This window comes from Sinocyclocheilus anshuiensis, unplaced genomic scaffold, assembly GCF_001515605.1.
Source record: "Sinocyclocheilus anshuiensis isolate Anshui unplaced genomic scaffold, SAMN03320099.WGS_v1.1 scaffold1346, whole genome shotgun sequence".
NCBI classification, from domain to species: Eukaryota; Metazoa; Chordata; class Actinopteri; order Cypriniformes; family Cyprinidae; genus Sinocyclocheilus; species Sinocyclocheilus anshuiensis.
The window spans coordinates 445,045-452,820 of record NW_015555726.1 but is presented as its reverse complement, the minus strand read 5'-3'; the positions used below and the strand labels follow the sequence as shown (position 1 = coordinate 452,820).

The window sequence follows — 7,776 nt, the reverse complement described above, 5'->3', positions numbered from 1 at the left end:
GCTGTGATGAACATCATAGCAAATACACAAATCTGAATGGCTGTTTAAATCATTTAAACACGATTCAGAAACAGAAAGTAGAGCAGCTGCTTTGTTTACAGGGTTTCATTTAAATGAATTATTATTATTATTATTTCTGCAGTTTAGCGCCATCTGCTGTCAGAGAGTGAAAGTGGGCTTTCATCCAGAGCGTCTCTCACATGTTCCGCCATGTGCTTCTCGTCCGCGCTTATTTACATCAGAGTGCGCACGCGTCTTTCACGCAGCATACAGCGGTGTTGTGCATTTTGACCAGTTGATGGGAAAAGTATTCTTAAAATGCATTCAAAATTCTGAATAACTTGTAATATATAATTATTCACGGTATTTAGAAGAGCCCACGATAACAATATCGTGCATATTAATTACCGTGATATATCGCATTACCGAATACCGGCACAAGTCCAATTTCAAGTAGCCAAAATTTAACTTTAAACTCTTTAAAGCAGCTTTAAAAACAAATGTTTACAAAATACTTTACGGAAAACATATATAATTTATACTTAAAGATTTACATACATGCATTTGAAAAGTGCAAACAGCAAGCTGGTACCCCCAAATTGAATATGCTTATTTAAGTTTCCATTAGTAGAGGTTTGTCAAGCAGTGGAGTAAAAACCTCTGCACTAATCAGATGGATGGACAGATAGGAAAAAAGCAAGCTATCGTGCCTTACAAAAACACTCTCCTCTTAAAAAAGACCTGCTTGTTTGACTAACCCAGTCTGGAGGTGCACAGACCCCACTTAAAACACAACACAACCCACCGCGGCCAGAGGCATCAATGACTCTCTTGTGCCTGACAGAGCATGTCACTGTGCGGCCGGGCCTTGGGAACAGCAATATTTGCTTTAATATTTCAAACATTTAGCTTAACCCATTTCACACAAGCTTGGCTGTGTTGTCCTCCAGCCTCTCGGGTCTCGCTGCAGAGCTTCTGTGCTTTACTACAATCAGCTTCCACACACGGCCCCTAACGCAGCTCCTCCAGCCCAGTTCATCCATTCACCATCCCAGCGTGAGGCAGCCGATATGAAAAACCAGCAGTTCCTCATCACAGGTGTGAGTCTCCACTGAGTTTTCCCCCATCTATCTTTTCTCCACTTCCTGACCACAAGCAACACAGGCTGAAGTGAAGAACAGTGGTGCTATGTTTAGGATGACATGTTTCCGGTCTAACCTGAGGTTTAGTGCTCCACTGGTGGTTTAGATTACTGTAAAAGGGTGCTGAGTTTAAGCTGAGGTTTCTGGTTGGAAGGAAGACGGGCAGGTGAGGAGGAAACACTAGCGAGAGAGGGCAGATTAGACTCTATGTATTAATTCTACATTACTATTTTCCATATTTTATAATGATAAAGTCATCAAAACCTGTCTGAATAGGAGTTGATCAAATAAAATTACAAATTAAATTTAAAAACGAAACGTCATCAAAACAAAACATTCATTAAAGGGGTCATATGATGCTTTTTTAAAGATCATTATTTTGTGTATTTGGTGTAACAGAATATGTTGACATGCTTTAATGTTCAAAAAACACATTCTTTTTTTGTAACACTCCAAAGAGAAAGGAAAACTTGAAATCGCATCATATGACCCCTTTAACACATTGTTCAACTACTATTAAATTAACCCTGTAAAGCCTGACACATTAAATAAAAATCAGCAGAAGAAAATAATGTAGACTACTTACATAAAATGCATATCTTTTTTATGTTTGCATTAAAAACATATATTTCCATTATATGTGCATTATAGAATGCATATATTTGCATATTTTAGAAACTACAGAGCTATATGTATTTGTGTGTGTGTGTGTGTGTGTGTGTGTGTGTGTGTATATATATATATATATATATATATATATAATGCAATGCAATACAATGATGATTGAGAGATGAAGCACATTTTAACATGGTTTTTCAAAAAATAAAAATACATGGATAATCAAGTAAACATAAGTTACTTCAGTCCAGTAAGTGTTCATCTTGAAATATTACTGACAATATAAAAGTTATTCTTATGTTTACTTTGTGAATGTTTAATGCACTCATTTATCCTTTCCACATTTTTAGAGCTCGACAGCCAATAAAAAGTCTTGCATTTTAAATCAAATCTTCCCAAATGCATTTCGTCTTGTTCTAGGCAGACATTGTCACTTGTTTTAAGCCTAAATCTCACTAAAAGGTGGAATTACTGCAATTATTTCCATTGTAATAAACAAAAAATGCAATTTCTAGGAGAAGCAGGGTCTAATTTGGCTCTATTTTCACTGACTTGATTAACCTGACCTCAAAGCAGCAGTGAACTTGACCTTTAGCAGCTTCAATTAAACCCAATCATGCACTAATTACTTAACATTAACTATAAAAAATACCTTCTAATGTTACACACACGCAACTGTTCAATTCTATTAAAACTCACAAATGTGGTCCAAATCATCCACTAAAAAAAACTAAATTTCATTAAATTCATTCATTCATATTCATTTTATTTTCGTAAACAAATTTCTATGGTGTCACAATTTATATTTGTCTACAAAACTGATTTCAAGAATGTAAGCATAAGTTTTTAAATCAAAATGTCTTTAAGATCATGAAAAACACAAATTCAGTCAGGTCTGTCCAAATGTAAGTGCGCTCCAGCTGTACTCAGATTTCTTGATAATTGCACATCTAGCTGAACAATTTAATGAATAATATGTTCTGATTGCCCTGATCACATCTTTTATTCTATTTTGAGTCCATGCATAATCTCTATTATATTATTTACCAGGGCATTCATGCATATGCATATGTAGGAGGCATATTAATTACCTTTATAAGCTTTAATGTATAGTAAAACAACATTGAAAAAATGATCATGTCCACAGCAAAAATTATATTGCCTTTTTATTTGAGTAAAATGTTCTTATTTTCCTTAAAGCAAGACAAATTCACTACAATTTTAAAATGTATTAAAACATCTTTTAAGAGAATGTATCTTGATTACTTTATAAAAAATGAATTCTTGAGTGATATTTCAGCTATTCTCCTTACTAGTGCTGTCAAAAGACCCGGTATTTCGGTTCCAAGTCGGTACTAAAAAAATGAAAACGTTACGGTACCATGTTTTCTTAAGTACCGGGGAAAAAAAAAAAAAAAAAAAGCCAAGACAGTATCATAAAAGACTATATTCCTGTATAAGTCTTCAGAAGCCTTTCTATAGCTCTGTGTGAGGAAAAGACAGAAAACTGAGTTGTTTCTGAGTAGAAATTAGCATATAGCCCCAAACATATGTGTGGAAAATATCACCAACCCAATGTTTCCCTGTGCTTCTGATAAAACAGCTTCCCCAGACATGCTCTTTGGGAACCCTGAGCAAAGCTTTCAAACACTTGAGTCTTTATCAGACATTTTTCATTAATGCCTGGAGAACTTCACATTTATCAAATGTATGACTGTAGGACACATGAAAGATGCTGAAACTTCATGCTACGAGAGATGAGCACAGCACTACAGGCCCATGTATCTTCAAAATGACATATTTAGTCAGAATTAAAACATGAAGATATATGTTACACCATTTCTTGATGCATGTGGCACGTTTCTAAAAAAAAACTAGACACTCTCATTATAATCAGCATATTAGAATGATTTCTGAAGATCATGTGACACTGAAGACTGGAGTAATGATGCTGAAAATTCTGCTTTGATCACAGAAATAAATTACTTTTTAAAATATATTCAGATAGAAAACAGTTCTTTTAAAATGTAATAATATTTTAGAATATTACTGTTTTTACATGTATAATTGATCAAATAAATGGAGCCTTGGTGAGCAGAAGACACTTCTTTTAAAATTCTTACTGACCCCAAACTTTTGAACTGTAGTGTAAAATGTTAACAAATATATAAGAGCAAACATCCACTTCAAGGAAAGACTCCAAGCTTTTCCTTTAGTAAAAGTCTTGTGTCTTGTGTCATAAAATAAGGGTGTCTAGGACAGCTAATGGACCAGGGGCTGTTGAATGATGATTTAAATCAAGACACTGAGTTCGAATGGCTCTCTGAAAGAACTTTGAGGGTTACAAACACTTTTCCACCGTGTCCTTGTCCAACTCTGCAAGGTTTGCGTTTCTCAAATTGCACACTGTCTCCACTCTAGTGACTTACCAATGCTAGATATGAGAGAAACAGAGAGCGAAGGCTGACAGAATGGGGTTGAAGGGTCATGTCGAGGAGACTAATTGAGCCGACAGAGGGAAGTCACTACTTTGGTACCACATTTCAATGGTGACCTGTCAGAATCGCTGAGACTCTACAGGGGCCATAGAGTCACTTTCTGACAGCACCAAATCTTTTTGGGTAAACTTTTACATTTAATGGTTCTTATAGACAAAAACTTAGTTTCATGAGTTGTTCTGTTAAAGGAACAGTTCACCCAAAAATGAAAATGTGCTGAAAATGTATTCACCCTCAGGCCATCCAAGATTTAGATGAGTTTGTTTCCTCATCAGAAAAGATTTGGAGAAATGTAGCATTCCATCACTTGCTCAGCAATGGATGCTCTGCAGTGAATGGGTGCCGTCAGAATGAGAGTCCAAACAGCTGATAAAAACATCACAATAATCCACAAGTAATTAAAAAATTTTAAACAACACTTCAAACAGTTACTAATCCTTTATCTATAATTCTCCAGTGAAAAAGTCATCTGGTCTGAGTCAGGAGCGAAATATGCACAGATCAAGCACCATTTACAAATTACAAGACAGACCAAAACAGCTCTAAACAAATATGTGGGTGGATTTTGATATGAGAGACAACAGGGGATGGACTATTTCACTGGAGGAACTGAAGTGTTATTATGGATTATGGACTCATATTCTGGCCAAAAGCGACTGTTTTAAGTTAAAACGGCTTCATGATAGATTTGTTTCTTACAAACACACAGCTTTTCACTTCACAAGATGTTAACTGATGGACTGGAGTGGTGTGGATTACTTGTAGATTACTGTGATGTTTTTATCAGCTGTTTGGACTCTTATGACGGCACCCATTCACTGCAGAGGATCCACTGGTGAGCGAGTGATATAATGCTAAATTTCTAGAATGCTAAATTAAAATTAAAATAAAATGCTAAATTAAAAATCTGTTCTGACTAACAAACAAACTCATCTACATCTTGAATGAGTAAACTTGAGGTAAGTAAAGTTTAATTTTTGGGTGAACTATTGCTTAGTATTAGCAACTACCTAAAATTTTCCAACAACCACCAAGAAGTGCACTAGCAGCTTACGATTACACAATACTAATTTTACTACCTATTTTACTTCCATTATCTAACATATTGAATCAGGATATTCAATGAGAAAAATTTATAGGAATTTTTTCCATCAGAAATTTTTTGGAATATATGCATTGATAAATCATTCACAAAAAGACCAGGAACATGTCTTAAGAAAGTAAATGGGGTTATATAAATGTAAACATACATTTAAATACTTTTGATTATAATTAATAAGTATAACTTAATTGCATACATTCAATAAATTTAGTAAATACATGTTTACCTACATTTCTAAAGATATTTTAAGCGGGTGAATTTAGGTTTGTTGTCATCGTTCAGCAGCATGACTATTCAGTCTGTTCTGTTCATTTACCCCTACATGAAATATTAATGATTTTTTTCTTGCTGCAGCAATAATTCATGTAACGGACTTTTAAAATGCACCTCTAAATGTTTAATAACTGCTGAAACGGTGCTCACGGACGTTGGGGAATATGGTAACTGGGGTATTTCTTTAGTAACCCCTGTACTAACCCAGATTATACAGCAGATTAGTGCTGATGAGATGCAGACATATTCTTTTTAAACCACGACTGCTGATTAGCATATGGAAAGAATCGTCTAAGTTTGACATACACTTAAAGAGATCATGTGTTTTGTTCATCTGAATATTACTTATTCAGAAATCAAAACAGAAAATAGAAATCATAAATCTCTTTATTGCACCAGTTGTTTTGTTTCTCCTGCACAGCAATGAGATTAAATGAGAAAAAAGGAGTTTTCCTGGTCTCCTGTTTCTCCTGTCTGAGAAAAAGACCCCAGTAATATCACACGTGTCTCCATTAGCGTCTCAAAAGAGATCTCAACAATGTCTCAACTACGCTCAAATTCAACAGTCTGCAATCAAAAGTCATCTCATTATGACAATATCAATTATAACTCAATTAATTATAACTTTCTCATATAATTTTCCAAAACCAAATGATAAGCTATTAAACACATTGATTGCTCTATACTCTTACTGCATGTCAACATTTATCTCATTTGTGTCTTTTATTCTACACGAGTCCTAAAAATTGACTTTTTAGCAAATATAGGCCTTTATATTTCAAATTTACAGGCTTGCTCTTCTGGGAAAACAAACTATAAATATTGGTTGGGAATATACAAATTGCACAATAAAAAAAAAACTCTAGAAAATGGCTGTAATGCAAACTGAAATCTAATGGATATTTAAAAAAAATAATAATTCAAATATGCCCAGCCACAAATTCCTGTGTTAACAGTAAACACAAAAAGAAAGGAAAGCAAAATGTGCTCCTCGAGTCATTTCTGTAAGCATTCTGATGGAATGCACATTAACAACTAACTTCAGGAGGAGCTGAAGAGAGCCAGCGGAGAAATCACATGCAGAGGTAATTATGACAAGGTCAGAGGTTGTGCTGTTATTAATGAAAATAGGAGAAAATACAGTTTCATCTAACAGTTTCTGTGAAGTGCTGAACCTCTGCATTACCTAAACTCTTGACTGAAACTGTCTGTTCATGTCTAGACATACTGATGGGGCTACAGTTTCAGGGTGCAAATCACTCCATCCACTGCATGGAGAATTAGCATGAACAAAAATCCACATCAAACCATCCAAAAACCAAACTAAACAAAACAAAGGCAGACTATTTTTTAATCATAACAGGTAATATTAATCATCTAGCGCAAAGCCCAGAATTATAATAATTGTAGACTCGCTATCGCCCTCTACTGGCCTGCGCTTACATTACTATTTACACCACAACAACTACATTTCCAATCAATCAGTGTCATTAATTGTAAAGTGAATAAACAGCCTTAAAACAGACATGGCCAATGGAGACAAAGTTTTCAAAACCACGCAAAAAATATTACACATCATGCTGAATAATCTACTGAAACAACTTTCTGTCAAACTCACTTACGACCGTAAGCTAACGTTACCTCAACACGCAGTTCTGCTTGTAAACATGGCCATATTTTGCACGCTTGCTGTGAGGAAACCCACAGGGATGATCTTACCTCTCCAGTCAGGTGGATCCAGCGGTAATTTCGGGGTAAGGGGTGTTCAGAAGTCTCTGCTGAGCTCTGTGAAGGCATCTGAGCTCTCGCCGACAGCACCGCCTCACACCGGGACGAACCCTACGACTGCTGCTGCCGCGCGGCTCATGAATATTAATTAGGTCGAGATGCCGTTGCTCCGTAACATGCCTATCAGGAAGGTTTGCTTATGAATATTAATGAATTGTGCTGACGTCGCTTCGTAGCCGTATGGCTACGGTTTGGCTCATTAACATTAAGTAACAAACAATTAAAACTAATACATTCGCCTCTGGGACATGAAATGGTTGCACTAATCCAACACAGATCTTTACAAACAACAATCATTCACTGATAAATGACTACTTTATTTATTAACTAATATTTATTTTGACTTGACTTTGAA

General features: G+C 35.4%; 1 protein-coding gene across 1 annotated transcript in view; it reads right to left on the bottom strand.

The window, feature by feature from the left end:
- The window catches only part of LOC107672647 (semaphorin-5B-like), a 64,814-nt gene extending 57,379 nt beyond the window's left edge, over window positions 1-7,435 (bottom strand). Inside the window, exon 1 of the mRNA XM_016465934.1 lies at window positions 7,353-7,435. The gene's annotated coding sequence lies outside the window, so the exon portion shown is untranslated. The remainder of the gene's footprint in view (window positions 1-7,352) is intronic.
- Between the last annotated feature and the right edge of the window lie 341 nt (window positions 7,436-7,776).